Genomic DNA, 18,514 nt, shown 5'->3' with positions numbered 1-18,514 from the left:
TTCTAGACAATGATCTCTTTTGATATGCCAAGGAAGTCAGCTGACGTGGCACCAAGAGAGTAGAAGTCCACTCAGGAAAACAGATGGATCAGACAAACATGTTACTTTCAGACTATGGCCTTGTTTTGTCATGAATGGCCCCTTCGAAAACAGAAAATCCACATTCACAATGTCTGGGAAATGATTTGCATGCACAAGGAGCCGCAAAAACAACTGAAAATGCTGCGGTATGCATGCCAGACCAATAGCTGTTGGTATAACTTTGCAATGAAACACCACCGAAGAACACCACATGCCTTGGCATAGAACTTTAACAGAGCGGTGACTACAAACAAACAAGAAAACAATGGGGAACGCAGCACACACAGCTGAAAAAGAGGCATCAAAAACCTCAGTGGAGTCAGTAGTACAAACACAGGTCTGTAACCCACCATTCTTGCAGCGAATGAGGCTATGAGATCTCAGTTTTCAGAGGATTCCCATATTGCTATTTTACACACTGACAGAGGTGATGATTCCAAAAAGATTAAATTATGGAACCTGGTTTCAAAAGTTTGAGTTTTTAGCTACCCAAAATGCTGCTTCAGTGGAAAGGAATGGACAAAACGCAACACTAGTATACCATTTTCTATAAATTCGCAATAAGATCACACTCACCTTTTCCAGACTAAACTGTTACACCTTTACTTTATGCCTCTGTGTAATTTGAAACACACAGAGGCACAATGGTGGATCATAGTTCCACTGAGCCGACAGCAAATAAGTTTCAGAGTCATAACAGTGACATAATAGAATAACTGTAAATGTCTGCAGGATAAAATGGTGCTGCGTCTAGTGCTTCTGCAGCACTGTAATGTGGTGCAATATCACGCACTGGGACGGCAACATTGAAAACATTTTTCCAACCAGACGAAGATGCAACACACAGTGCGGAAATACTAATTCAAAGTTGCAGTTCCTTTACAGCAGAATTAAATATCTTGAAAGCTGGTGCAAAAAATGGTTTAGGTCTGTAGCTTTTCTTGTTTTGTTTTCAAAGCTGTACATAGGGGAAGGTTTTGATGCGTTTTAGACAAGCGGCAAACTCTGGTCTAAAAATATGAGTCCAATGCGGAAGTGTTAAAAGCTGCAGTTCATCGAGGATCCGCTTGGGGCTGGCTCTGGAAGTACCGGAAGTCACATACACATGAATGGGAAAAAGACGATCTTTGCAGCAGAAATAAACATGTTTACAGCCTGGAACAAAAGACGAGTGTAGTCTGGATAGCTCATTTCTTGATCAGCTCTCACTGTGGGGGGGATTTTTTCCTAACACAGCAATTTCAAAGATATTGAGATTACTAGTCTTCCAATGAGAGGCACAGCTGACTGCGGGAAGACTGTAGCTGTTGGCTAGGGGGCTCAAACTCCGCCTCTTTACATCACACTGGCTCCACAGCAGCAATATGGCTGCCGCCGACAATTTGCCTCAAACAGCGCTTCAGAAACAGATGGGTGACGCCACGGATACTACGTCCATATTTTATACAGTCTATGGTTTTAGATAAAGATAAAAAGAGTTCTGCATGATTAGGGGCGTGGCTGATTTGACATATAGTTGGGGATGTTCTGTTTATCTGCCTTAGCAATATGGCCACCATCATCTTTGGGCTTCTCTTGGCACCCCTTCAGAAACCAATGGGTGATGATGTCACTGAGACTTCGCCCATATTTTATGCAGTCTGTGAACAATGCATATCTTATTTAGTTAACTAGGGCTTTGCATTTGCAGATATGACTCTAGAGTGCTGCCCTGATTGGCATAATTTGAAAAGTTAGACCACTGACCAAGTTGCACTACATGATAAGATGGTAGACAGCCTCAACTCATACTATTCCTGTTGTTACTATATTACCTTCACAAATAAGCTGTTCAAAACTAATCCAAAATGAAGGTCACTTTTCAATCTAAAACTTTAATATAGCAGCTCAACAAAGCTCACGTGTGAAACATCAAGTGAGTATTTTGCAGTGTAAAGTTTAAGGTGTGATACAGCAGTCATCCCCTTTAAGAGTGTTTGGGGGTTAAAAACCATTCAGAAATACAATCAGTGATACCTACTGTAAAAGCGTATTCATAGGGAGCTAGTTTGATGAGATATAGTTTGACATATCTGTGTACAATGTATGTTTGCAGACAATGAAAAAAATAGGAACAGAAATTCTTAATTAGGTAAAATGTTATTTAACGTGTCTCTGTCACACATTTAGAGTAAATTTATCAGCAGTTACATTTTTGCATCTTTTGTTCTTTGTCCTGTACCTTTAACTTTCTTCTCGAAACTAACTTTTATTCCTTGGCTTTTAACCCAGAATGAGAGACATGTGGTTACTGCTATTTTATTGACTTTGCTTTATTCGTTTAGTGTTTCACTGATTCTTAGGTTTTATGTGATTGTGTGTTTTATTTGTTATATATTTTTTCCTTAATATTACTGTTTGTCAAAATATGTTATACAAACGAAGTGGAGTGGAGTGAAGAAAAGGTTCAAATGTCTTTTCATTATCTGAGTAAATCAAAAATATAACTGATTGATAACTTATAAACTCCTCAACATGCATGTGGGCATTGGTCTCAAAAGTCCAGCATGAGTCAGATTACAGATCCATCGCCTGCTTTCTACTAACGTGGCTAACAGGATTAAGAAATCTGATTATTTCTATATTCTGATATAGTGATACAAAATGTGTCAATGTATTTATTAATCCATACTTATTATTTCACAGCACATTTCATATACAGCTTCTGTAATCATTTATATTTAGTGTCACAGGACAAAAGTTTTAAAAGCTTAACTGTGATGGGAGTCATACAGAGAAGTACCTCACCTCTCTAGTTGAAGTTCAAGATGTTTTTGAACCATGTCCTGGAGTTAAATCTCGGTCTGCGAGCCTTAAAGAGGGACAAGCTTCAGCTCTACATGATCAACCAAATAACTTAACTTTAAAGGGTTGAGTTAGCAAGTACAGTGCAGTGAGGTTTCTGCAGTGGTCCATGCACATTTGCTGCGTACTGTTGTTCTTCCTTCTCTTATTCTTCTATTAACACTGCATGCAGCTGAGACGCATCTCAAGCCTGCTGCTGCCCTCCACAGGTGACAGACTGAAACACCTTTTTAGGGGTTTGACAGTGGGAGTCTGGTGATGCATGTTTATGCATCAGTTTAAGTTGAGAGTATTTTCTCCTACCAATCTTTTACATAAATATAAGTAGTCATAAATAGCCTCCAGTTCTCATGACTCTTAAAGAATTAAGGTAGGTATATGACATATGATTCTACCTTTTTATCAGAAGACATTTTAAGAATTGCTGCATTGCTTGATGTCTCCTGCAGCCTTATTAGATTCAGTTAGAGCTGTTTGATTTTTAGTATTTTTCTATCATTAAATGTTTTTAGTATTTTTAGAAATATTTATATGACTCCTGATTCGTGACACCACCACTTTCAGGTTTCACAGCAGGTTACAGATCACTGACTTTGGACCGCCTTCCTCCTCTTTTTACGGGAGCATTATCTCTCTTTCTCTCCCTCTCTCACACACACACACACACACACACACATACACACACACACACACACCACACACACACACACACACACACACACACACACAAACACACACAAACACACAAACATGCAAACACACACAGCATCACTATAGGAAAGTTTCTGAAGTTGTGAAGACATGATAAGCAGACTCTGTCCTCCTACTGACTGAGTGTGTGTGACAGCATAAAAGTTCTCTAAAGTCTCAGCTGTGGATATTATCTGTTAGGTTGTTAACATGTGAAGTGTTGGAGCCTTACGAATTGATAAACTGGAAAAACGGTGCCTTTTATTCCAGAAGTTCACCATGAAAGTGAAAGTGTTAACCTATAAATATAACCCCATTATGAGCCATGATGATACCATCTCTGTGGGTTTTACAAAGAAAGTTCCTTCTTATACTGGTGACTATTTGGATTGATATATCTCAAACCAATAAAGGCATTTTCACCACGTCCCTGACTGTGTGTCTGAAGTCTGCCCAGAGGCTTTCCTCCTCTCTACAGAGAATAACTGGCTCCTGGAGGAGGCTGATAGGACGTAAAGACACTCAACTGTGTTGAATACTTATAAACAACCTTTGTGTTCAGACTGTATAATGCAGGTGTTCACTCATCTCCACAGGTCTTGGGTGTTAAGCAGGTGCTGGATGATTAAGTCTTTTTCACCTCTGGCTAACACTGAAGTCTTTCAGCTGAAACTTAATGTGAAGAGGCTGAAAGATCAGTTCATGCAAAAATTGCTTTATGAGACTTGTAAGGCATTTTGCCCATTGAAGCTTGTTAAAATTCCCAATACTTGGATACTTTTCAACACCACATGCTTTAAATGATACAATCTGTTATTTTTATGATCCATAGTTTTGAAAAGCAACAATGCTTATGAAGAAAAAACAGATCTACTGTCACATTTTTGACCCAAAGCAAAAGAAGGAGAGAGAGAGAGAGAGAGAGAGAGAGAGAGAGAGAGAGAGAGAGAGAGAGAGAGAGAGAGAGATGCTGAAAGTACCTTTAGGTACCTTTATCAGTCCTGACCGCTGCACTGTTGACAGTGAGCTTTACAGCACTGCACAAAAATAAACGCTATTAAAATGAACACATTAGAAGAGCACACTCTCTGCAGACACACAGTTCTTCTAGATTGATTGTTAATATTTTATCTTTGATGACTATTACCAGTGTGTCAAATATTTGTCTGTGTTTATCTGTACCAGCACTGTGTGCAGTTTGAAAATGAAATACAATATATTATTTACCATATCTATACTGGGTGACCAGGAGGGCTGTTGTGTTAAATAGGTTTTGATATCATTTGATTTACTCGCATCATATCAAAGCTAAAGATCCTGGTTTTGTGACCACTCCAAACCAAAGTTCATGACTGAACATCAACCAAAATCTTAGTCATGTTGAGAGTTAATGGGCTTTTTCATTACAATCATTCAAGGATGAATATCTTAATTTTCTTAATTTAAAACGAAAATAAGCACGATAAAGTAACATTAAAGATTTTAGCCAATGATATTGTTACTAAAATCAGACTGACCTCTAATTATCTGTAAATAAGGTGCACTTTGTTTGTTGAAATGATATTGTTATGCTTTGTACTATTGTTTGGATATTGTGTATATGTTTTTATACCATGTAATTGAGATCTTAAGCTACCAAAGGTTAAGAACCAGTTTGTAAGCATGTTTAAAATAACTGAATTATGATCCAGCAGCATGCGCTTCACTTACCAATATCCCCGACATCACACTGTGTTCCTTTCCTTACAGACTGGGAAAGAAAGGTAGGACAAATTTAGACAAACAGGACCATCATGTGCATGTCTTTATCTTGATTTCTAGCTCCTCACTTACCTGATTTATTGGCCTATCTATAAGTTACTGTTTTTTGAAAATCTGTTTTCAGCATGCATCACTATGAGCAATGTTAATGTCTTTAAGGGTTCAATTTTAAAGAGGGAAACAAATCTGCCAAATGCAAATTCAATGGGCAACAATTTAGATTAAGTGTGGCCCAGTTAGTGGCTAAATAAAGGTCACTAACCACAAACCATGCAGGCAAGAGTTTTCTACAGACTGGTGTTTTGCTTTTGTCACTTCATTTATTGTTTAACCTATAAGCATGAGCATATACAGTTAAAACAGTCATAACCCTGTAGTTGTAACACTTTATAATTCCATTCATTCATCCATCCATCCAACCATCTGTTCGGTTGAATAAATAACCATGGATGTTAAATAAATCTGTGGCTGCCTCAGCGTTGAACTTCAGCCATCTGCAGAAGTTTTCCAGAGACTTTGCAGTGCTTGGGTGTATTAATGATGGGCCTGCTTCTGAGCGTGGCCAAGACCAGGGAGACAGTGGCTGGAGAAGGATGGCTTCTCTGGGTGTTGCCATAGTGGAGGAGTGTAAGTATCTGGGTGACAACACTGACAACAGACTGAACTGGTAGACCAGCATCCAGACTATATAAGAAGAGGATGAACTGAGTGTACTTACAGAGGAAACTGAGATCCTTTGACATGTGCAGCAAGATGTTGGAGCTCTTCTATGAGCAGTGTAGTATACTTCTCTGAAGTGTACTGGACGAGCAGCAGCTAGAGATGTAAGCAGGACATAACAGACTGATTAAAAGACCCACACTCTGTGTAATTGGCTGCGAGCTGGACTCATTTACAGTGGTGGTGATAGTGAGGAGGAGGATGTGAAGAAAATGTTATGCATTCTAGATAATCCTGACCACCCTCTCCACCACCTGCTGGTTAGACAGTGAGCACTTTCTCCAACAGAGTAGAGTAGTACTGATGTGAGAGATACAAAAAGCTCAGTTACTCCTGCAATAATGTGAACATGATTCATCTTTGCACATTTGATAACACTTGATAGTGAATTTTGCAGATCTGTACCTCTGTAAACAGTACTTGCAGTTAAGATTGCTGGCCTTTGCATACCTTCAGCTACTTTGCTATCAGTCAAAGTTGGACACACCTTCTCATTCAATGGTTTTTATTTATTTTGATTATTTTCGACATTGTAGATTGATACTGAAGTCATCAGAACTATGAAATAATCTGATTTTGCCATAATATGGATTATAACAGTAGTCAAGTAGGGCTATCCATTGTGTGCTAACCCTACCTCGAACAACACAACTGATGGTCTCAAATGTTAAGAAGGCAAGTCATTCTGCAAATGAACTCTTGACAAGGCTCATGTTAATTAGAAACCATCCAGGAGACCACTTCATGAAGCAGACTGAGAGAATACCAAGAGTGTGCAAAGCTGTCATGAAGGAAAAAGGGGGCTACTTTACAGAATCTAAAATATACAACATATTCTGGTTTGTTTAACACTTTTTTGTTAATTAAATAATTCCATATATGTTCTTTCATAGTTTTGATGTCTTCAGTGTTATTCTACAGTGTTTCTAATAATTAAAATAAATACAAAACCTGAATGAGAAGGTGTTTCCAAACATTTGACTGGTAGTGTATATTTTAAATTTTTTTACATTTGCCTGATTTGTGTTTGTTTTTTCTGTTGTGCATCTTTTGTATTTCTGTCTTTTTTTGGGTATTTGGGATTAATTACTGTGAATTTATTTTTCTAGTGCTTGATTTCCTCAGGAAACCCGCTGCCATAACACAGTTTACCATCCATCCATCCATCCATCCATCCATCCATCCATCCATCCATCCATCCATCCACATAAAAAGTATGATATGAGAGAGGGCTGTCCTACTTTCTGTTAGAAAAGTCTTTCACATATACCTAAATGTTTGTCAGAGTTCGGAGAAATACAAAAATGTGACATTAAATGCCAGCAGCTTCTTATCTCTACTCACCTAGAGTTTTCCTCTGTTGTTTCAATGTATGGGATGTCACCTACACAGTAGGCACAGAGAGGATCCCCATGTTTTCAGGCGGATTAATCTGGGTCGCCTTTTTACGTTTCAGGAGTATTTTGACGTCAATTTGCTATAACCGAAAAAATTGTTTCACAGCTTATTCCTGCAGATGTGATCATCTTTGATCACTGTAGGTTCATTTTATGTCAAATTAAGATCATTCAGTGATGATTTTCATGGTTAACGGGCCAGCTGATAAAATAACCTTTGACTAGACTTATTAGCCAAGACACAAATTAATGAATTATAATTTTCATCAATTAACCAATGGAAACTAAAAATATGTTGCCTTGTGACATGCCTTGAAAGGAATTAAGCAAGATTACGTCGAGAAAAGCGTTGAAACTTCGTGTATATGTTGTCAATTTGTCACAGGTAGCATCTATCAAAGAGTCGTGCTCGGGCGGACCAGAGAGCCTGACCGAAAGAGGTACCATCGCACAGTAACACCACTACTTGTAACTGCAGGAAAACGCAATGGATTATGGGAGACTTTAGGGGGGAATATAAAATTAAATTGAAACTTGAAATAAACTTTGTTATAAATGTCGTAATTACTTCATAATATCGAAATAATGTCCATTCATCTTTTAAAAACACACTGTTTCATTCCAAAGTGCTAGATCTAGAATTTAAAGGTGTATAGCCTACATCAGAACTTATTAAAGAAGCAATAATATCAACCTAAAAAGCTTGAAGGATTTGTGTAGACCTAGAGCCCCTCTGAATGGAATACATTTAATAATTTATAATCAATAAGTGTTGGATAAAGATAGTTATAAAGTAATTTGAAGAGTTCATTTGCAAAAACAGATAACTCAGTTTTTTCAATTTTCAAAAAACATTTCTTTTTGATATAGATTCCCAATAAAGTTACATTGTCAAGATATCTCTGATTAGTAAAGTCATTTTAACTTAGTCAAAGCCACCAAACCTCAGTTGATTGATCATACCAAAAGCTAGTATTAGAAAAAAATGTGTTTTTTGAAACATTTTCTAAATATTTCAAAACTGTTTTTGCAAGTAAACTCTTCATATATATATAACCTTACTATTTTTCATGCTCCTTTAAGAGTCACAAACTATAGTTTGTGATTATTCCCCAACACCCAAGAATGAAGAAAGATAGGGATAGATGGGCAGCAAGATTCAACACATCACCGGGGTTATCAAGTGGGCACGTTGTTTCACTCGGACCTGGACCCCTTTGGGAAGCTCAACAGTTAGCTCTGGCCTCCCGAAAACAGCCCTTGGCTGTTTCCGAAACGGCCTGCTACATACTACTTACTAATGTAGTAGGCAGTAGGTATTGCCTACTACATACTGCATTTGAATTTAGTATGTAGTATGACTGTTCTGTTCGATCTGTCATGCAGCATGCTGAGCCAGACTTCGCTGGATTTCCGGTTTCGGAAAGTGGAAGTAAACAACGGCGAAGCCGATAAATAAAATGCTTATTTAGCATCCATTTATGATTTAAAAAGTTAGGAAGTGGTTTATATGTAATTTGATAACTTTCACAGCACCCAAAACGGATTCCTCCCGTCAAAAAATGAGGAAAAAGAAAAAGCAGAACGAGCGCTGTGCATTATGGGAAACTTACGCGAGGCAGACTGGTCCGATGCATACTGAGATATTTTCCCGAATCAGTAGACATCCGGGGAGTTTTGGCATACTGCAGATTTTGCTCTTGTTCACATACTACTTACTACATGCTGAATTTTGGACACATCAGTACGTACTGCTAGTATAGTAGGCGATTTCGGAAACAGCCTTTGTCCATGCTTGCTCTCACTGTCCATCACCATGAAGAAGAAGAGAGGGAAAAAAAAGAGAAAAGTATTTCTGGACTTATGTAAGACTCATTTTATTGAACAAATGTCCAACATTTTGAAGATGTAAGGTTCAATAAATCATTTAAGTCTTATCAAAAAAAATACTTCTTATCATGTTTGTTGTTTCATTGTTTCATTTTAGTATAATTTCTTTGTGGTTGCTTCTGTGTCTTTTGATTGTAGTTTCTTAAGAAAGGTGAGGTCATTTGTATAAGCCTGGAGGCTTCCTGACCTCTCCTGACACACCCTTCTTATTTCTCATTACAATCAGATTTGATGTAGTTGCATATTTCTGCATACAGTATAAATGAATAAAAGTTAAAGCAAAGAAGTTGTTGTATTCAGAGGCTTGGCTGAAGAATATTCTGGTATTGTTCTTAATTATGTGATCTTTCATGGCTCCATCTTGTCTGTTCCCAGTGATAAATTGTCTAAGCAGGATGATGTCAGTATCCATAATGTAAAGTATTAGGTTATGGCAGCAACAGCAATTACTAAGGTGGTACAGACATCCATGCAGACAGGTCTGATTATGGTGGGCACCATGGCAGCAGGATGTTCTAAATTCATGATTGATTGACTGGAAGTCATGCCTCAAGCTGAACTTCAAGTGTTAGATTGTATTATTGTCATGTCATCACTGTACTGAGTTCATGATATGATCTTGACAGTAGATTGAATTTCAGTATTGGTGGTATTGGCTGTTATATGAATGTAGACCAGAGCGTTGTCAGTGAGAAGAGAGAGCTAGCTGTGCAATGTGCTATTTTAGTTTGTTCAGCATTAAGGGGAACTAAAATCTTACTTTATCTCACAAATTCACTTACACAGCTTTGCTTTTTCAAGATATTTGGAAAATCTTGCAGCAATGTCTGCCAGGCTGCAGGAATACGAGTCCCTGACCTCTGATCAAACACGCAAACATTTAAGAAATGTGTACTTCGATTTCAGTGAAACCTTTTCTGTGCAACATGATGGTTAACAGCCTGAGCACTTAGGCGCTTCCAAAACATTGTCCATGGTGAAAACAATCGTTTAAAAGCCACTATAATTAATCCATGTTGGCTTGGCCGCTATCTCGGCCCACATCAGTCATACAGACAACTTCTTCACTGCCTCTGCCAACGTCAAGTTTGCTGTCACATGCATTAGTCAAACTGTTGATATAAAGAAAGGTTTTCTGAGGACAACCTCATAAATACCTTTAACACCGCTTACCGCTGCTCCTGCCAAACAGCCAGAGGCCTCTAAATAAAACGCGATATGCCAAGTGAGCTGGCAGGAGGAACAATGCTCGCAGTGAGTTCCTCCGTGATCTGGGCCACGAGGAGGGGCAAATTAAAGACGAGAGCTGTGAGCTGAAAGGGCTTAAGGTAATGATTCATGGCCTTGGGTTTCAGTGAATGTTTCTTCATATATTAAATGCATCAGACCGTTTTTCTTCATTGACTGGGGGCCAGCACTCTCTTTTTGCTGATTGTGACTTTGCCTAAATAGGAAATTGAATGCTGAACGTCTGGAGTGCTCTAGTTTCCTTCTCTTCGTGTTCATGACTTCATTTCTTATTGGCTGCTTCTGAAAGAAAGGTATTCAATAGCACTTAGAAGTTACCTCATCAACACCAATTACAGACTTGTTGAAAAGGATTAACCAGTGGCACCGATGTATTTTAGTGCACAGATAAAGCTATGCTGAAAGAGTTAAGAAGTATCATCACTACAGAAAGTTATCTGAAGATGTTTGACCTGCCGAGTATAGATCCCTGGGGTTATTTGAATTTTTCTTCTTCCAGACCTTTTATGACTGTTTCCTGTTTCTCTTTTAGTTTGTGCTTTTAAAATACCAATGTGTTTAGGTTTCTCTAGAGTAAGAGACCGTGATGTGCCTATTTCTTAAATTGACAGAACCTCTCACTGAGTCCATGTTTTTTCTCAGGCCTTATACAAAGTTACACAAACTATCAGGACCAGGGTTTAAAGCTATCGACTGTATATCAAAGTTGATGGAGCCCTGGTTTTAAAAGTATGTGGAAGTGTTTATTTGCTAGCAGGGGGAGACTTCACTTATTGATTCAGAGAATTGAGAAATGAGCATACTTCTCACCTGATTTATAACCCCAGTAAATATTTTCCTTGTGAGTTCATGGTCTAATTAAGACCATGAACTCACAAGGAATTAGAGCCCGTAACAAAATACCAGTTTTTACAGAGAAAATTACGACCTGGTTTAAACACTGTTTTTGGCATGTAGCGGATCTATTTATTGGTTACCATTACAGGAAGAGAATTCAGTTTAACATGTCCATTTAGATTTAATCAAGGCTAAGAGTTATAAATAGATCTTCATAATTCAATGCATGGCAGACAGGTTTGCATCGTGTAGCCTGTCTCAGCTACACATCTTTGCTTGTTTTAGGTTGATCAAAACTTAGGTTGTGTTAGCACTTCCAATATGGTGACCGCCTCTCCATTAATCAATGGGTGACATCACAGAGACTACGTCCATGTTTTGTACAATCAAAGGCTCTATGTAGAGTAGCATAGGTGATAACAAAGGGTATGCTTTGAGGTGTGGCTCCCTGTGATTGACAAGTTACCAAGGTGACCTGTTAACCAGCAAAGACAGGAAGGTCTGTCCACACTCAACTAAAGTAGATTTTTCTACTTTCCTCCAAATTCCAAAATGATGATGTCCAGCATGCCAAACTGGATGCTTCGGACTAAAAGTTCACAGTCATGAGCTTTGAGTGAAGTCACAGTTGCCCCACCAGCTTCTTTCAAACCCTCCCTGTATAAACCAACATTTTTAACAAAGTTAAACTTTGATGTTGATTCTTAAAGTTTTCCAACCATATTAATCATTGATTCAGGGTGATACATCAATTAAATGATCACTGAATCACTGCGTCATTAAAGCTGTTTATAAGAGTGAGAGGGGCGTTCTGTCAGCCTTTTCCAGTCAGATTGTACATTTACATACACATTCATACACAGTTAGATTGTTTGCAGTATGCAAATAAACAGTAATTATCCTGATAATGGTTATTTTTCAGGAGGACATGATTAGTAAACTAAAATGCTTCATTAATGGTTATATTTTGTATTTTTTTCTATTGTTTTATGTTAAATATATCGTCAGGGTTAAAAAGATAGCTTCTACTGATACAAAAATAAAACACAATTTAAGGAGTCGGAGTTCAGTTCCAGATTTCTATTGGAGCCTCCTGCGTTTCTCTTTACTCACCTTCATGCCTTATTATTGGTTTTAGCCGCTCTCATCAACAAGCTCATTTACTGATCTATTTTTAATAACAGACCTCGTTAAGCTGGCAGGCAAGAGTGTCCCTGCTGTCATCCTCTGTCTACTCTCTATCTTCAGGTTGTTTGCATGTGTCCTGAAAGTGTCACTCTATTACAAGTCTCTGCATTATTGATACACGAAATGTATCAGTATATGTTCATTACCGGTCAAAAGAAGAGCTGGAGCAGGTATAGGAGTATTGACTGTATGTAAAGATGGATGGTGTGTCTCCACCTCCCCCTGTCTTTCAAAGGTGAGGTCAAGTTACTCCATGCATCAGGCACTGACACCTTGAACTGAAGATGGTTTGAAGCCAAAGTCTTTTTCATATGGCCAGTTCAAGGTGTGGTATTTATGCTCTGTGATGTCTAGCCAAGTCGTGTCACCAGCATCAGAAGTGGTGACAGAGGCGTTGAAGTTGTGAGACTGGATCAGGAACGGGCAGGGCAGGAAAGTGCTGTGTGCGCTTGGCTGAAGCCCCCACTGTGTGTCTGAAATCACTCACTAAGACACCAATACTACACATTAGCTGGATCAGTATAAAAGGTGTGACCACAGAAGAGCTTTAGTCTGCACCATAGAGATTGGCTGGTGAAGCATTGGTGCAGATGCTCCACCCTCTAGTCCAACAAAAACACCTATTTAACATTTTGGCCAGTGGTACAGATCCCTCGGGTCAGTGCAGCCCACAGCAGAACAGATTGTGCCAGTATGTTGGTACAAACACTGACTGTATATCAACATGGACAGCGTGCCTCTGTTTCCTCCCATTGTGAGATGTGAAGCCAAAATACTGCCTTGTTAGGCGCTGACATGTTGCTCTAGTGGAGGCGAGGCAGCCGGGGGACTGACGTCACATCCCTTCATCTAACTTAAACTCATTTAACTTACTGATAACAGATCAGAGCTCCCTCAGGTGGGTCCAGTCCACACAGAACAGATTCTTGTGTTGATATGAAGCCGACACTACTTTTTATAGAAAGTTCAATGACTCTTGTGTTTGTGTTTGCTGTGTTTTCTCTCCATGCAGCAGCCACACTTGTCAACAGCACAGCATAAGTCAGTATGATAAGAACATAATATAATGACAGAAACCATGTTTGAAGTTTGATGTTTAATTTTACAGTTTGACCAGTGTCACATAAATGAGGCGGGGTTTAAAACCTATACTGCTGCCAGTCAGAAGTCAGCTCCAAATATTTTGGATATGTGCAGATATATATGTGGTTAAGACTCCGGTTTTAATGTTCAACGACACAAACACACTCAAAAATAAAGTTGGGTGACAGAATTAGCTAAGGGGCCACCAAGCAGAAAGTTAGCATTGGCAACTCTCTGAAACTCAAGGAGACCACACCCTCACTATGCATTATAAAAATGATAAAAATGATAATAATAAAAAAAAAATAAAAAATAAAAAAATATATATAATAATAATAATAATAATAATAATAATAATAATAATAATAATAATAATAATAACAATAATAATAATAATTTTATTTGTAGAGCACTAGGTTACAAAGTGCTTTACATGGGCAGCAAAATAAAACAGGCAGATCATAAAAACACACAAGTCAAGATGAAGAAATAACACATATTTTAAAGACATAAAATTCCCCTAAAAGAACTCTAAAGGAACAAAATTATGTTAAAATATATTTCTTAAGACAGTTAAAATAAAATAAAGTCAAACAAAATTCAGATAAAATCCAGGAAGGCGCTGCAATAAAAGTATGTTTTTAGTATTTAAAAGAGCTCAATGACTCAGCAGACCTGATCTCCTCAGGCAGATGGTTCCAGAGTGTCGGACCCCTCAATGTCGGAACCATGACTGACTCATTACTTAAAGAATGAGTCAATATGGACTGTTGTGTTATATACAGATTTACCTATGCAGGTAATGAACAATTAAATGAGCTACAGCGACCAAAGTAATTTTAAAGAAGGCCTGATATGGATTGTGTCACTTTTGGAGCAAGCCTCAAGTGGCAACTTGAGGAACTGCAGGTCTTTTGCACTAATGAGTGAAGCCCCAGAGGTTGCTGCTTGGGACTGACATGCTTGAGAAGTTCAACAAGGCATAAAAATGTGTTTATAAGAAGCAAAAGTGACAGAAACCAGCCTCGTTTTGAGGTTGGAGTTAACTCAAATTTAAAAGTGCTAACAGTCTGCAGCCTACTGCCTGCAGCCAGATGCTGATTTCCCCGGCAACAGAGCCAACAGCAGCAACACAGCCAGTCCCATGAGAAAAGATTAATGCTCAACATCACTCATTACAGCAAGATGGTGATTAGTGCTGCCCTCGCTGATGGCCTAAAGAAGCATATCTCAGCAGTTTGGTGGCAGCTGCTGGGCTTCGGTAATGACGCAGTCACGCAGTCACCTCACCTTTTGTTTGTCCACCAGAGGAAGTCTTGTTTGGCCCGACTGCGTCTCCATGGATTTTGCACCTTTAAAACCCCTCCTCCCTCTCCTCACCTCAGACCCCTCTCCCACCAGCTTTCTCATCACATCCCGGTGTGAGGTGTTAGCCACTGTGGAGCACCAGCTGCTGGAACAGAGCCCAGACGACATTTTTCTCCCTGCGCAACTTTTATCTGAGCATAAAACACCGTCCAACAAGAGCAGAACTCTCAGGAAGCACCATTAACTGCTGAGTGAGCGGGCAGCAATTCACCCTCAGCTATTCTCAAACCTGACTATAAAAGAGGTGCTTGTTAATTGATATTCGGTTGAAGGGGGATTAAAGAGCCACATGACCAAAGATGTTAAATATGTGTTCAGACTGGTTCCCGAGAAGAATGCCCTCTGCTGCTCTCTATTCGTGCAGCGGCTGCAGATTGTGAGTGTTGAACTCAGAGCAGTCTGAGCTCTGAATCAGCCTCTCCAGCTGCAGAAGAATAAGCTCCCACCGCACACCTTATTCTCTTCCCATTTCTGAAGAATGAATGCTTCAGCATGCACTAAATGCTGACTCCACTGAAAGCAGAGCTATTTAACTTTGGAGGAGGAGAAAAGATTGTGTAACATTTATGAGCAGTAAATTTGGAACCATGCACTGTTTTTTCTGCCATCTATTGGCTTCAAATGCTTCATTGGCTGTCACTTCAAAGATCACTGCAGTAGCACTGTGGAGGGGGAGAGGCAGGGGACAAGGAGGAGGTGGGCGTGATGCTACCTGCCTGGTGTTATAGCGTGGGAAGTAAAGCTGTTAGATACAGCTCATTTATTCAAACTTTATGGACATGCAATAACTCAAAACATGTAAAAAGACAGCATGTAATTGTTAAATGTAAAAACAAGGAGATTGGAATCAAAATAATGAGTGTGGTCTTTGGTACAAAACATTTCCTACAATCCCCCACCCCACCCTTCACCCTGGATAACGTCACTTGACAAATATAGTATAGGCATGCTTATAATAACAGCAGATGATGAGTTTAAATCTAATCATGATATGTTGTGTAAGAGTTTTGGGGTGATTTGGACTTTTGAATTTAAATGATCACATGATTTTCATCCTGTTTTACTTCATGTATGTCTTCTTTTACTCGGCTCTTTGTTACTTTTAACCTCCCTCACTGTTTTCTCTTGTGTTTCTCATCCTGTCTTCTCGTCTCTGTTGGTGACTGTTCATCCGATAGTCACATATTTAAAGTTTTGTGCTTCCCAAATAAGTTAACCCTCCTGTTATGTTCGTTTCTCTAGAACAGCAATAATGTTCCTGAGTCAATTTGACCCGGGGCATATTCAATTATCCAAAAGTGTCAGAACCCCCAAAAAAATCCCTATATACATTTTTCTAAATCTAACTTTTGACTCCATTACTAACCATTTAAATCAAGATTTAGTCCATTGGTGTTCTTTAATTCTCACAGATCATGGTTCAATGAGGATAACTCACTCATCTTTCATTCAAGTTAATGTTAAAACTGTTTTTAATGTACATTGGCAAGTCCTAAATATAAATACAATAGTTTTACATGACTTTGTTTTTTTTGTTTTTTTTTGTTTTTTTACATTTTTTATTTCTTATGAAGTGATGTTGATAAATTAACACAACACCTCTTCTGTCACATACTGCCCACATTTTTATGCTGCATTTAGCTGGTTTGGAAGGCATGTATTGCCTAAAATAGACTTTTAAAAGGGTCAGTTTTACCCGCAACATAACAGGAGGGTTAAAAGTAACATCTATGTTGTATACTGATTAAGAATGCTAACGAAAAGTCCGATTTTTGCCATGGTGTCAACAGGCAGAGTTGAAATGTGTCAAAGTCCTTTGATTTGATGGGATTTGTCTGCCGAAGCACCGGAGACCACCTACACACCAATTCAAAAAAAGATCTTTACAGTAAAAATGAACATGTTTACAGCCTGGTACAAAAAACTGTTTTGGTCTGAATAGTTAATTTCCCTATTGGCACACACCGTTTTTGATTTCCAACATTAACAAATGAACATCAGTTACCTGGACTTCTCTCTGCACGTCAATATGATTACAGTCAGTCTTCTGGAGTCTCTGACTGGAGCTGTATTTATAGCAACGTTGGGCTGTCAAGAAATAACAGACTGTTGCTTGAAAGCGTCGACCAATCAGCATCAAGATTCAGATTCAGATTCAGACAACTTTATTAATCCCAAGAAGGGCAATTAATTTATAGCTTACCATACAACATTTAACATCTACAACACATCCATCATATATACATGCTGCAAGTCACAAGTCAAGCACTGGGTCTGTACATGGGACCAGAGGGTCTGTGGAGGACAGCAATAAGTTAATGTAATAAACAAATAACAGTATGATACGACAACAATTAAAAGACAATATAATCTCTTGTCATGCCAATGTTATTTGAAATGACTACAAAGACTGCCGTCTGAGTTTAAAAGCCTGATAGCAGACGGGATAAAAGAGTTTGAATACTGATTAGTTCTCCTCACGGGTTCATAAAACAGCGAGCTGAAGGCATCAGTACAAATTGGCCAATAATGTTTTTCGCTTTCTTCAGCACCTGGTTCTCCCAGAGGGAACACAAGTATCTCTGTTTAATTCCTGTAATCTTGGAGCAAACTTTTAAAATGCTCTGCAGGCTGTTCTTCTCTTTGATGGGTAAGCCCTCGAACCCGCAGATAAAAGAAAATGTTAAAAGGCTTTCAATAACAGAACAATAAAAGTTACTTAAAATCCTCTTACTGACATTAAAAGAGTTCAGCTTCCTCAGCAGGTAAATCCTTTGCTGGCATCTTTTGACAATAGACACTATGTTGACATCGAACTTCAATTTGGAATCAAACACAGTTCCAAGATATTTGTACGACTCGACAGTCTGCACATCTTCCCCATGAATGACACTAACTTTGTGTACAGTATTGTGTCTAAAATCAATTATCATATCCTTTGTTTTGGATACATGAAGGTCAAGGTAGCTGACATCACACCATGTTACAACGTCAAATAAGGCAGGACCATGGTCAGACTCTGAACCATGGAGCAGTGACAAGACTACAGTGTCATCTGAAAACTTCACAAGGAACCTGTTCTCATCCAAGGACCTGCAGCTGTCGGTGTACATGATAAACAGCAATGGTGACAGCACACAACCTTGAGGTGAACCTGTGTTAGATATGTTTTCGACATATGTCCATGCAGAAGGACCTGTTGGACTCTCCCAGTGAGAAAGTATTTGACCGCCGTGTAATAAGTCATGAAAACAGCTCCTGAACCGTGATGTCAGAGTCAAAAGGCTGAAATGTAGTTCTACATCTGATCAAACTCTGGCTTAAATGAAGAACAAAGTGAAAGAACCATTTCTAATCGACTGACGCACTCTATAAATATATTTTTAAAAGCCTGTATTTGAACTCAA

At 38.7% G+C, this 18,514-nt stretch overlaps 1 long non-coding RNA gene across 2 annotated transcripts in view; it reads right to left on the bottom strand.

The window, feature by feature from the left end:
• Positions 1-7,928, bottom strand: part of LOC117812910 — a 72,654-nt gene extending 64,726 nt beyond the window's left edge. The window contains exons 1-4 of one of the 2 annotated variants that reach the window (XR_004631285.1): positions 7,441-7,928; positions 6,095-6,192; positions 5,326-5,365; positions 2,869-2,932 (exon numbers count right to left, since the gene is read on the bottom strand). This is a non-coding gene — a long non-coding RNA (uncharacterized LOC117812910). The remainder of the gene's footprint in view (positions 1-2,868; positions 2,933-5,325; positions 5,366-6,094; positions 6,193-7,440) is intronic. The other variant, XR_004631284.1, reaches the window with a different exon arrangement.
• Positions 7,929-18,514: the final 10,586 nt, after the last annotated feature.

The sequence above is a fragment of the Notolabrus celidotus genome, chromosome 5, assembly GCF_009762535.1.
Source record: "Notolabrus celidotus isolate fNotCel1 chromosome 5, fNotCel1.pri, whole genome shotgun sequence".
NCBI classification, from domain to species: Eukaryota; Metazoa; Chordata; class Actinopteri; order Labriformes; family Labridae; genus Notolabrus; species Notolabrus celidotus.
The sequence above is the reverse complement of the archived record's forward strand: the minus strand, read 5'-3'. Positions and strand labels throughout refer to the sequence as shown.